At 34.7% G+C, this 14,335-nt stretch overlaps 1 protein-coding gene across 2 annotated transcripts in view; it reads right to left on the reverse strand.

The window, feature by feature from the left end:
* Nucleotides 1–13,621, reverse strand: part of l(3)L1231 (lethal (3) L1231) — a 78,035-nt gene extending 64,414 nt beyond the window's left edge. The window contains exon 1 of one of the 2 annotated variants that reach the window (XM_067763094.1): nt 13,486–13,621. The gene's annotated coding sequence lies outside the window, so the exon portion shown is untranslated. The remainder of the gene's footprint in view (nt 1–13,485) is intronic. The other variant, XM_067763097.1, reaches the window with a different exon arrangement.
* Nucleotides 13,622–14,335: the final 714 nt, after the last annotated feature.

Genomic DNA, 14,335 nt, shown 5'->3' on the forward strand with positions numbered 1-14,335 from the left:
AACTACCACTGTCTGTATCAGGCATGCTTAACGAACGATACGATATCATTTCGTTACGATAATCAACGTTAATAAACGAAACGAAGTGACTTCGTTTCGTTTATTAACGTTAAGATCGTCAAATTAACGTTAATTTGGCGTTCTTAACGTTAATAAACGAAACGAAATGACTTCGTTTCGTTTATTAACGTTGATTATCGTAACGAAATGATATCGTATCGTTCGTTAAGCATGCCTGGTCTGTATTTGTTATTTAATAATTATTTGTACACTTTTTATTCAGCTAAGGTGTTCAGAATTTTAACTTTTACTCACTAAAACTCCAATCAGTGTATTTCTGTGCTTAAATTATGTTAAAAATTGTGTTAAAGTTTTTGGTGTGGTGAAAGTGACCTACTAGAATTTTGTTACGCTCCGCTGCTTTCCACCGAAGTTCGCGCATGCAATATCTTTATATTCAAAAATTTTTGCTTTTATCAATTATTCTCGAAAGCAAGTGTGAAATAAAAAAATTTCATACAAGCAAAGAGAAGAGATAGCAAGAAAAAATTTAAGTCATTTGAAGGGACGGACCATGGCGAAACCATACAAGGTGGCAGCATGGTGACTTACCTACAGCATAAATAAAAGTGTTACATATGTACTTTGTTTTTGTAATCATAATAATTAAAAAAGTACAAATCAGCTGTCACCATGCAGCCACCTTGTATAGTACCGCCATTGGTAGGTAATTCACCATTGGAGAAATGTGGCAAGAAATTCGTTAATTCCAACCCTAGAAATGTTCCAAAAAAAATTCGATTAGTCTAGGATTAATCAGAGATGAGTCGCAAAGGAGTATGCGAGCGATGACAGCTTTGATCACTTTGTTTGAGTTGACTGTCCACATTTGTTTGAGCATGTCCTATGAAGACACTAATTGTACCCTCTTATACCCGAAAGGGATCGATAGGACCAATACCCTTTCGGTTCAATATTTCTTAAAATAGGCTAGGTACATAGATTTCAACCTGACTAATCCCAACTGTGCCCGAAAGGGATTAATCGCACGATTTTTTACAGGATGTTATTTTTTTACGTTTTCAATAAGTTTTTTGTGAAATTTTAAAGAAAACACCGCGTTTTTTGCTAATCTTCAACTAGGTAATGTGGTGAATTACCTACCGCCAGTTTGACAATTACTCTTGCTGTCCGTCGTCGATTATGCGCTATAGATTTACGTCTCTGTTTCGTATATGTTTCTTGTTTTAAAACAGCCAAGTAATTTCTGTTCTGTATTATAGTGGCGTCAGTTCCCTCCAAGACACAAAATTCAGATTCAGCAACGCATCACACCAAGATTTGTTAAAACCTATAGCCAATTTATCAAGAAATTGCGGTGTCGGTTTATAAGGACCTCCTTTCAGCGAGCAATTGACAAACGTGTATGTTTTGTCAAAATATTCTGAGCAAACGTACGGACACTTAAGAAGGCTACATTCCATTGCTTTGCATACTTCGATCCATGTTTCTTCCACCAAAACAATTTTCGGGAGCGCGAAAAACATATTCAGCCCAATTCTAAACGAAAATTCCGTGCGAGTTTTTTCCCTTCTCCCATTCCTCGCATTCTAAATAAAAATTCCTTGAGAGTTTTTCAACTTCTCCCTTTCCTCCTATTCTGACCAATGTTCGAAAAAGAGGAAACCGGTTATGGGAGAAAAGTAGGTATTATGAATGTGAGGGAGAGGGAGATTTCTTTGCCATTTCATAGTTTTTTCACTAGTTAAATTAAAGGGAATGCATCAAAATAGTTAAAGGAAATTGGTTCTTTTAAGAAAGAAAACTTATCTGTACAAATTTGCGCTAAAATATGTATTTACATTCTACCACAATATTCTCACTGTTAATACAACAACAGCAACCACAATATTCTTTATTTTAAGTCGAAAAGTATATCATAAGCAACGGAAGAGCTCTTTGTATATTTGATGCAGCCATCCAGAAATTGCGCAAGGATTTTTTAAGAAGGCTTAATTAGATTTTGGCATATGGCGAAAGGCGAACTCAACTCGACGTGCCCGCCAGAAAATTGATGTGCAGAATGAAAGCAGGTAACTCCGGCGAATTTGTGTTAACCCGCCGTCTTCTTCTTATGCTCCTCTGTTGATGTTGCTGTGGCACCAATTCATTACTCATTTCAGTGTATACCACATGAAATGCAATAATGTGCATTGTTTATACCTTATTTCTTCATTTCAAACAAATTCGCAACAATAATTAAACTTTTTTTATTTTTTAAACAAAATCAGAAATGCGCAACGAAATTTCAATTGACAAAACAGCTGACTTCGAAAGTTCGAAATTCCTATTCCCAAATTTTTCTTCTCCCTAGGAGAAAAGATGTGGAGGAATTTTTCCGCGGGAATAAAAAATCAGCAAAATTCCGCGAGAATATTTAGAATTGGTCTGATTAAAAACCTTCTTTAATAGGCTCATTTTTTGTTTCTTTTTTTTATTTTTTATTTAAAATAACTATGAAAGTAATTTAGTCGTATTCGTTAATATGAAATCCATCAAAATTAGAAAAATTCGTAACATTTTTCAATCTGGTAGCTTGTTTTTTGGTGAAATTGTTATTGCCCCGCAAAAGTCAAGTGGTTAATGTCACACTAACGCCCCGATTCTGAGCGTTACCGGTAAAATAGTACCCAGAACATTATGTAACGGAATATCGTTACCAGTTCTTTTATCCGCGATTCTGGCCCAAGTGGTAACGTTGTCATCACCGAAAAACTCACCAGTGTCTGTGGAGAAATTTGAAAGGTAGTTTTCTTCGCTTGTACGGTTGCCACTTTAGTCCATTTAGATCAAAAATGGTCTTGGTCCGCTGGTCCCTTTTCTTCAATTTTAGTCCTTTTTAGGCAGTAGCCACGATTGGTACGTTTCTTTCTTTTTCACTCAGGTATAAATTCACAATATGCCCAAAAATTCGCCACACTTTCGTTAGCCCCCATATAATTTTGAATTTACTACAATGGAACTCTCACCATAAAAAATTGCTCAGTCCATAAAATGTACCAGAACAATAACAATTCACCTAGGATATAATTTGTGCCAGGCATTAATTAGAAGTGTTGGCAAACACATTGTCGTTAAATGTTGATGAAGTAACCGACTAATCAAAAAAACTCTTGTTTCATAATAATATTAATAACAGCTAGATATTTCGATCGGCTATACAACACTATGTAAAATATATGAAAATAATAATTGCTTCTCGCCTAGCATAGCGAGCACTCTGCCGTGAGCCTAACACTTTCAAAACTTATACAAAGAAATTCTATGCATTACTTCTCGTTTGGCACGTTGATATTTAAATCTTTCTCACCCAGCTCAATGAGTTCAATGAATTCCAGGACTATTGTGGTGTTAAGCCACGCAAGGTAATTGAAAACTAAGTATCTTGGCACTAGAAATATTTTAACTCGAAGACAGAAGGAAGCAAATGCAAAAGAGATTTGATTTCGGAAGAAATGTTTTGTATAAAATTATTCCCGTAGGTGCTAGCAGAACCCCTGAGGCCTGAGATCAAAACTCACACTTACTGAATCTAGGATCTGATGTGAAGTTGAAACGTTAAGGGAAAAAGTAAGCATCTATAAAAATAGCACTAACAAAATTGCTTAGTTTCATTTATGATTTACTGAGTTTTCCACATACATAGTTCGGCAACACCAGAACGCAAATTTTGAACCGTTTCTTAGTAAAACCCAATTGCACTATACATTTTATTTCATTGCAATCACCAACATAATGCTAGTACCAAGAGCTTTGTGACCAAAACTAGGTTCACAACGTTTGGTTGGTGAAAGACAAAGACTTGTCCTATGTCAAAATATAGTACCATTTTTGGTTGCATGCACATATATTTGTTCAGCTTGAATTAAAGGAAAGTCTTCACTATATTTTGTAAAATTGTATATGAAACTAATAAAATAAAACAAAAATTTGGTCCTTTTTTTCGATGAATTTTGGTCGCAAATGAAAACATGGTGTGGTAACCGTGTTCACTTTACCGAAAATGTCTCACTTGTAGATACGAGGTTAACAAATAAACGGGACGATGTGTATATGCATGATACGTTTCTACATAGGTATATTGTAGTTTATTCTGTGAAAGTACATAATGTAAACAAATATGCATAGCAAGAGGCAAAACTTTTTTACTATTGCCTTTACTTATTTGCGCTTACAATATTTTATTTTACAGTTTTGCCTTTTTCTAAACAACAGCTGTTGTGCGGTTATTTCGAAGTAACCACCTACTTTTGTGGGTAAAAAATTATCCGGCTACTTTAGCGGGTAGAATATCAAAAGGGTGTAAAAGTTACCACATGATTTCGTTACCGTGGTGAAGAATGTTGTTACCACACTAGAATCGGGGGGTAAAGGAACTACCTCCATTTTTTGTATCATGTTTGTACCGGCATCAAATATGATGTAAACATCAACTGCGCAAAACAAAAAAACGTTCGAAAGTCGAAAAGCATATGCGAAAATTACGCATTGAAATTCGAAACCAATAATAGTTGGGTATAATCAAAATGTTTTCAGATATCCCTAATATATACATATATGACTAATTAAATCATATTAAGCCCAGTTAAATTGAATGAAGATTTTGTCTATATTGTATGTATAAGTAAGTTAAGTGAAAGTGAAAAATTATTTATTTATTTGGATTACACAACCAAACAATTTTTTAGGCGTAGTAGACATTTTTACCATGATGTTCTTAACTTTTAGTGAAAAAAGGTTTGAATAATATGCCCAAATAATCCAAATAAATTTTGGTATAAAAATATGTATATTCTTTTTCACATATCGCCCTGGATGTAAAATTAAAAAAAAACAATTCAGCAAATACATTTGTTCATATTTATCAACAAGAGAAACCTGGCGGAAAGTGTAAAATTAATCACCAAAACATTGGTTTATACTATCTTCGCCACCGCCCAGCTAACACAAAAGAAAAATGTGAAAAGTAAACCAATCTTTATCGCAAAAATTGTTCCCACTTATATTTCAAACTTTCTCCACTCAATGCAAAAGTAAGGTATCTCTCTTAAACCAAAAAGTAATTCTCACAAAACAATTTAACTTCTGCCTAAATGCATTGTATGTAAATCAAATAGCTGATTTCATTTGTTAAAAATAACGTTCCCCAATCGCGGCGCAGTAAACGAAAATCTCCCACATGGGCCAATGTATTTCAGCTATGTGAATGTGGCGGTTGTGGTCTGTGGATATTATGTACATACCGTGCCGATTTCCGCAAGTTCGAATCCCAGGTAGGGCAACATCAAAAACACTTCGAAATATATTGTGATTGGTCCGAAATATTTCTGCATAGAACAGATTCTTCGTGTCATTAAAAAATTTTAAGTACTTTGGCTAATAATGTTCGTACGACAAAAACCTTACCATGATTATATATGAGGAAATACCTTAGGACTTTAGCTGTCTAGACCCTTATATCAATTGAAAGGTAATTAAACAGGCTTCAATTCTTTACTATCAGTCAATTGTGTTAATAAGGCAGTTATGAAAAAAATCTAAAAAATTTAATTAAAATGTTATTTCTTTTTTCCAAATTTCTCAAAGCTAACCCAATGATGGATAAAACGTTGTTATGGTTTAACTAGTATATAACTAGATTTCCTATATAACTTTTCCCTGTGACAAGTAATTATGAATAAAGTTAAGAGATGCGTACTTTTTTTCATAGAAAAAATTGCACCTCTAAAGTGTAATCTCTAATTGGAAGCACAAAAAAAATCTAGTTCCTAAGGGACGGAATATGTGTAAACGAGTAGATTATCTATTGATGATTTATTGTGGATTATGGCATGTGTAAACTTCGTCACAGTTTTCCCTCCGATAGTCGGTAATTATGAAAAAATGTTGAGATGCCGATTTTTTTTTTTTTTTTTTTCATAGACAAAGAACCACCCCTAGGATGTCATTTCTAAGCATGGCGGAACTATACAAGGTGGCAGAACGAGGCAGCTGATTTGTACTTTTTTATTTGATTTGATACATCAACTTCCGGCGCAGTACGATTTTGGCATTAGTCCATCGAATTTACAAAACCAACTTTTATTTATGTTTGTAGGTATGTCACTATGCTGCTCCCGTCATGTCTCTAAAGCCGGGTTTTTCAGTGCGAGTTTAAACTCCAGTTAAAGTTGACTTAGAGTTTAACCCTGCCACTCCGGCCGCTTCAGCTGAGATGAGCAGCAAAATTTTATGTTATCGAACAAAGTAGCAAGTCAACTTTAACTAGAGTTTAAACTCGCACTGAAAAACCAGGCATAAGTGGAAGCACGATAAAAAAAGAGAAACCTGAGCATTTGACAGCTAATAATTGGTTACATGAAACCCACATACCAAGTTTGAATAAGATGTCTCAAAGCTTGACCAGGTAATCAATTTGGGGCTTCTTGATGCAAGATCCAGCCCAAACGAAAATAGACTTACTCTTCAGCAATAATGAGCAAGTTAAAACTGAACATGTAAGTGGATATAAAATTTCCGATCATGAAACAATTCATTTCAAAGTACCAACAGCTAAATATTGCAAAATGAGAAAAGTTGCTACTGTCACCAACTGGGAGTACTATAGCGCAGAAAATCTTTTAAATCTGCTGCGAACGTGCGACTTTAGCTCTGTGTCTCATGTAGGCATAGAACGTAGAACTGAGATCCTGAACAATATTTTAACTGAAGCTATGCAAGCATTGACGTATGAGAAGAGGATCAAAATACAACTGAGGAATAAGTGGTATGACCGTGAGCTAAAGGAACTGCACAAAAGAAAATTTGAATTCTATAATACTGCTAGAAATACTGGCAACTGGGTGGATTATAATGGCATAAAAAAAATATATAAAAAAACTGTTATGTATAAAAAGAAGAAATATATGGAAGATAAAGTGCTCGATAGTGCAGGAGACATGAAGCGGATGTGGAAGTCTTTAAAACATCTTGCTGAGCTCACCGATGACAGAAAGGTCGTTAGCAAAATAGTAATTAACGGTGAATGCCTCGAGAAGGAATACGATATAGCCAATGCCCTAAATACATTTTTTGTACAGAGCATAGCTGAAATTAATGATAGCATTGAAATAATTCCAATTGCGGCAGAAACAAGTGTAAATAATGCAATTGAAACTTTTCAATTCACCGACGTAGAGTTAGATGATATAATGAACATTACTAAATCTTTTAGAAACAAATATGGTGGAAAAAAGCTTTTGTCGGAGGGGGTATTTAAAGATGCCATGATTTACATTGCTCACTTCTACAAAGATATAATAAATGAATCAATAAACAGTAGCATTGTTCCAAATTGCTGGAAAGTATCAACTATAGTACCTGCGGAAAAAGTCAAAAATACAGTAAGGCCAGAGGAACTGCGCCCAATTAATACGCTACCCGCAGATGAAAAAATTATGGAAACGGTGGTTAAAAATCAATTAGTGGCATATCTAGATAAATACCAAATTATTATACCTGAACAATCTGGGTTTAGGAAAAGCCATTCTTGCGAAACCGCACTGAATATGGTTATTGCGGAATGGAAAGAGGATATAACTGATAAGAAAGTTGTGATCTCAGTCTTTTTAGACTTAAAACGTGCTTTTGAAACTGTGGATAGAGAGGAACTGCTGAATGTTATGTTTAATAATGGGATAAGAGGAAAATCCTTGGAATGGTTCAGAAGCTATTTGAGTAATAGAAAACAGAAGACGATAATTGGAAGTGCAGTTTCACCGGTTGCTGATGTACATATTGGGCTACCGCAAGGTTCAGTATTGGCACCGCTATTGTTTACAATATATATTAACGATATTAAAGAATGCTTGAAATATTGCAATATTCGACTATTTGCGGATGATGCATTGATAACCATTAGTGAAAGAAGTGCGGGCTTTGCGGTATCGAAAATGCAAGAAGACTTAGACTCCCTTTACAAATGGCTATGCCATAGAAAGTTGAAAGTGAACGTGGATAAAACCAAAAGTATGATATTTTGCAAAAATCAAAGCATTATGGGTGCCAATAACCTTAGCAATATTACTCTGAAGATAAGAAATGTTGAAATTCAGCAAGTAGACAAGATCAAATACCTAGGAGTCTGGATCGACAAAAACCTTAGATTTGGAGAACACATAAGTTATTTAGTAAACAAAATTGCAAAAAAAATTGGTTTTATGTACAGAACTTGTAAATATATTAGTCAACGACACAAATTATTAGTGTATCGATCAATTATTGAACCGCACTTTATCTATTGTCCAACAATCCTGCTATTAGCAAATGACACACAAATAAAAAAACTGCAGATACAACAAAACAAGGCAATGCGATTAATTTTAAAATGTTCGCTTAGAACACCAAAAACTACAATGCTAAATATGTTAACCTGGCTCAGTGTAAAACAGTCGATATATTATTTCACATTGAAATTTATACATCATATGAAATTAGGAATAACACCGAATTATCTCAACGGGAGAATACATTTTAATCATGAAATACATAACTATGGAACTAGAAGCAGCGGAAATATAAGACTGCCTAGAGTAAGAACGGAGTTCGCGAAGAAGACTTTAGAATATATAGGTTATAAAATGTACAATGAATTACCAAATGCGATAAAAGACTGTGAAAATATTAATAAGTTTAAAGCAAAATTATTTTTATACTGTAAGTCATTAAGCATGTAATGTATACAATTTATTTATATATATATATATTTTTTTTTTTTTACCTTGAACTAGGTCTTAAAGACCGTAAATAAATAAATTATTATTATTATTATATTGTGCACTGATCACAAATGTGTGAAGTTGGGCCTTAAACTAAATTCGTTCAATTTATTTTATATTATATACGCACCACGGTTGCCACTTTTGGTTCATTCGGACCAAAAATGGTCCCTTCCAACCTCATTTGCTCCAGTGGTCCCTTTTTTTAATTTTGGCCCTTTTTAGGCAGTAGCCACGATTTTGGTACTTTTCTTCCTTTTTCACTGAGGTTAAAATTCATAACTCTGCCCACAACAATTGGCACACTTTCATTAACACACATATAATTTTCAATTTACTTATGTATATGGAAATCTTACCACAAAAATTGCTCAGTCAATAAAATGTAGCAGACCAATGACATTTCATGGGAGATATTTTAGGCGAGACATTAATAAGAAAAGTGATGGATCTAAGGGCAAACACATTACACGAACTTATCAGAAAAAATTCTTGTTCTAGTATCCAGATATTTCGATCGGTTATCAAACACTGATAGATTTTTCTCACTAGTTGAGCTAAGAAAATTTTTCTCAAATGCACGTGTGCCTCTAAGAAATTTGGCAGGGCTTTTCACTGATGGAGCCATTACGATGGCCGTCGAGTTAAAATTTGAATTGAAAACTAAGTACAATATTGAAACTAATTGGTTTTATGTTTGGTAACACTTTCAAAACTTTTTAAATAGAAATCCTAAGTAAAAATTGCAGGAGTATTGTGATTTTAAGGCACGCCGAATACTTGAAAACGAAGTAGCTTGGCATAAGAAATATTTTAACTGTAAGAAAGGAAGGAATACTTGTTGAAAACGGTAACTTTATAAATGAATAACGAATCGCGATTGAAAAAATTTACTTTTATATTCAGATTTTGAATCAAATGTAAAAAAGATTTGATTTCGAAGTGTTTTGTGTTTTATTCTCGTAAGTACAGAACCCCATAAACTTCAATAACAACGCTGTTAACTAATTTCTAGTACCTACTTAAATGTACCCATGTTCCGTTATTGCACAGTTGAAACTTTTAAGACGTTTGATTTTTAATCTGAAGCCTGGGTCTAGATTCAGTAAATGTGTGTTTTTCAAATATCACACTTACTAAATCTAGGCTTTGGTATGAAATTTCAACGTTCAGGGAAAAAGTAAGCAACATTTATAATTTACTGAGTTTGCTCATAGCTCGGCTACACCAAAACGCAAATTTTTGAGCCTTTTCTTACTAAAACTTAACTGCGCTTTACATTTTATTTCTTTCCAACATAATGCTGGAACTAAAAGCTTTGTCAGCAAAACTACGTTCAAAACGTAGTTAGTGAAGCCATAGACATCCTAGAAATTTTAAAATATAATACCTAAAAGTAGTGTTTTTGCTTGTGCAGTTTGAATTAAGTCTCCTATTCGCTAAGCTTATTAAAATTTTGTATAGGAAACCATGAAAACATCCTGAAATTTTTTATTTAACAACGTCTACGACACTTTTATGAATTGTTTGTACCACAATCAAATAAAACAAAAATTTGGTCCTTTTTTCTGAGATTTGGTCCTTTTTTTCGATGAATATTGGTCCCAAATTAAAACAAGGTGTGGCAACCGTGATACGCACATTCTGAAAGCATTCATCATCCACATACATATACGATTCATTTTCGCGCTCTCTAAACTCAACCAAGCATTGCCATTTAAATTGCTAAACAAAATTCTCAAAGCGCTGTTAATTTTTTTTATTGCGGAATCCATCTCACCTTCGAACATAAAACAGTTCCTTTGGAATTGGTTTTAATAGCGGAAAATCATGGAGGTTTTTACTATTTATTTATTCCTCATGGATCTTTCCCTCACACACCCATCTGTGTGACATTTTTTTCTTTCTGGCAACACTTTCAAATTCATTCCTTTTGCCGATTTGCTTTGCTCACTCGATACACACGCCATTCACAAATTATCAAACTCCCCTCATATCTCATAATTATGCAAAGCAAACGGTACAAGAATGTAGTATTGCCGTTTCGCGCCATAAGCAGTAAGAATGAGTCCATTTTCGATCAATTTCGAGGGGTCTTTCGGTATATTCGATTTTTTATTACTTTGGTCCGGTGTTTCAGTGCGAGTTTGGCAATTCTATACGACAACATGACACACTTAATACACGTAAAAAAATATCGGTGTCAAAAGACGCGTTTTGTTCCCAGGATCGCGAAACGGAAAACAAAAAATTTGAGTTGTTCAAAAGATATCAGAAAAATAACGCCGGGTCCCTCCGAAACCGGGGGTTCATAATATTTTTGAGCAGAACACCTTTTTGCGTTGGCAGCCTTCGGTCGCGGTTATAAAAAATTACCCTGGCCGACCCACCAATGGGGGGAATCAATATTAAATCCGTGCAAAGTCCCTTCGTAATTAAACTTTTTTTCGGTTTGAAACTACATAATAGCAACCACATGCAAAGTTTCAATTTCTTTTGCAAATATCTCTTAACAGAAGCGAAATTATTTCCCGTTTTCGGATTAGCGATCCTGGGTTCTAAACGAGTCTTTTGACACCCCTCCCAGACGTGTATTAAGAGTGTCATTCTGTCGTATAGAATTACCGCAAGTTTTACTCCAATTAAAGTTACGAGTTAGACCCTGCTACTTCGGTTTTTATGTTATCGAACAAAGTGGTAATGTTTAACTCCAGGGGTTGGATTTTATATAAGGTGCCACGATTTTCAAACTTTTGCTGATTTGTAGGGGTAGAGGGGCTCCTAAAAATCACAAAATTATCATCCGCAACTCTAGGAAACTCTTAGTTTATGAAATATAAGCTTTTTAATTTCCAAATTTAGTAAAATTTCAACTTAAGTCCTGCACTTAAAATTCGGGTCGCACATGTCGATAGTGGTATCAAAAGACGCGTATTTGCGTCAATATTCAGAATCCGAAAGCAGAAACTACATTTTTTATCTCGTTTAAAAGTTATTCGCGGAAAACCCGTCGGTACTATTCTGAATCTTGACGCAAACACGCGTCTTTTGATACCACTATCGACATGTGCGACCCGAATTTTAAGTGCAGGACTTAAGTTGAAATTTTACTAAATTTGGAAATTAAAAAGCTTATATTTCATAAACTAAGAGTTTCCTAGAGTTGCGGATGATAATTTTGTGATTTTTAGGACCCCCGCCACCCCTCGAAAAAAAGAAAATTTGGAAAGTCGTGGCACCTTATTCTAAATATTCCCCCAGAAATTGTACAAGTCTAGAACAGTCGAGTCCAGGTATAACCATTTAGTTGAATAATTATTCACACGTATTGTTTAGTTGTTCTTCAACAAGCAGAGTACCAACATCGATTGTTGGGGTCGCTTGTTTGCGTACGACTATGCTATTTATGCGCGAAGTTTCGTAATCTTGCACATAAATAAACAAAATTCTTGCATACGATGTTGCCTCCCTCCATTGTTTACTATATAGTTTGGCAGCTTAAGTAGAGGTTATGTTGCGAATAGAGTGGAAGGCAGTGGACTAGGCAGTCGAATGTCATATAATGAAGGAATGGTGTTCGGAGTTTTTTCAAAGTTAAAAAAAAAAAATGATAAAAGCTTTAATATAAATAAAACTATTGTTTTAATAACAACAAAAACGCCATATATATTCTGTATACATAAATTTATAAGGATTATATCACTTTAAAATTTGAATTAAATAATCTAAAGTTTTTTTTTGAAACAGAGTCGAGAACTGTGCGTGTGAATGCGCGAATTTTCACCGATCAGCTGTTAGTTGCGCTACTTGGTAAAATTTACAATGCCTCCCTCGTTGCTCCATCGCGCTCTCACTAATACAGCCACAATTTCAATTTTGGTTATCCCTGGCATAGTCTGACTGCTAATACGCGTCCAAAAATATCGGGAGGAGTCAAAAGACGCCTACTAACTTGTCCAGAGATATTTGCACTTAAGTTGGCAATTTTCATGTGGTTGTTGGAATGTTGTGCACTGAAAAAAATTGTGTGTACAAAGGTTTCGGAGGGACCCCGGGTCATCTTTTAAACGAATTCGAAATTTTTTTTCCTCCTTCGGACTATTAATACTGATGTCAAGACGCGTCGTTTGCACATCTCTTGAAATTTTTGGCAGTGTATTAGCAGTCGACCCCTGTTCTAGAACCAAAGTCTAGAGCAGCGTTGGACTGCTAATACGCGTCCAAAAATATCGGGAAGGATGTCAAAAGACTTAACTATGGCAACAATAATCAAGAGGCAGGAAAGTATATGTTTAACTCTTTCAAGAGGTATTTACTAGAAAAATTTGCTAAACTGAAAGCTTAAAAAAATTGTCAATTTGCCTTACTCCTTTTCAGGCATTCTATTTTCATCAGGCGGGAACTCTGAGTGGGTAATTAAATACAAAAGAAATGTACAACACATATATGGCATGACTTGTATTTGGTTTCGCTCTTCATGGGAACAGAAATGAACTTCGGCAAACTGCGCCAGCAGCAATTGACCTGGGAATTTTTTTGTATTTTTTTCTTTCTCGTATTCACTTTGAACTTCATACAGTAGAATTTTATATTTTCATATTGGTACAAACGATTACAGCAAACCATAATTTTGCTATATAATTTTGTTGAGTATTACTTAAGGGATCACCTTTTAGTATTTGTAATTATTAGAAAATGTTGTAATGCAATTTTCGGTCGACAAATTTTTGCTATACGAACAGCAGTTGAGAGATGACAACACGCAACTAAAATGGCGGACGTTTCTCCATTCGGTGTTCATCCGTTTTCGTTTGTATTCAACATCGGCTTAATTTTAGTTGATTTGTACATGGCTGTGGATGCCAATTGCGGGCTGAGCAAATTCTCCGCATGTTAAGTATTGAGAGAGATAGAATTCCTGACCATCGCCGCGGTAAGAGCTGCTTACAACAGTGATGGCAACTGATACATATGTAGTAAGGAATCGCGTTCCTGGAATCCCGAATACGGGATCGGGACTTCCAAGCAATTTTTTTTTAACCCGAAATCCAGGGATTTTCTCGGGACCCAATATTGCTAGTTTGAAAAGCTTTAATTGAATATTTTATTGTTAAACTACTCATATGTTTAAGCGTTAAATAATTATTTTTGAACCAAAACTCAAAACTAATTCCGCAAAATCCCGAGATTCCGGAAATCCTGAAATCCCAGGATTACCAAATATTTTGAAGACTCCATGCCTTAATTTGTAAAAATTTTCGAATCCGTCGCGTTGAAGTGTTTTTAATCCAATGTACCACTGAATCGATCAGGAAAATATTAGTCAAAATATACTGTTTAAGTTGCTGCGTTTCATATGGGTTCTATGTCAAAAATGTTGGACATAACTCTAACCAAATATATATCCCTGCAAAAATCGCGAGTACTCCATATATGCATGCCAAACGAGTGCTTGAAAATTAACCACAATTCATAAAAAAAATATGGTCCAATTAACATTGCGATGTCCTAGGACTGGA

The sequence above is a fragment of the Eurosta solidaginis genome, chromosome 1 (genome assembly GCF_040869045.1).
Source record: "Eurosta solidaginis isolate ZX-2024a chromosome 1, ASM4086904v1, whole genome shotgun sequence".
Lineage (NCBI taxonomy): Eukaryota > Metazoa > Arthropoda > Insecta > Diptera > Tephritidae > Eurosta > Eurosta solidaginis.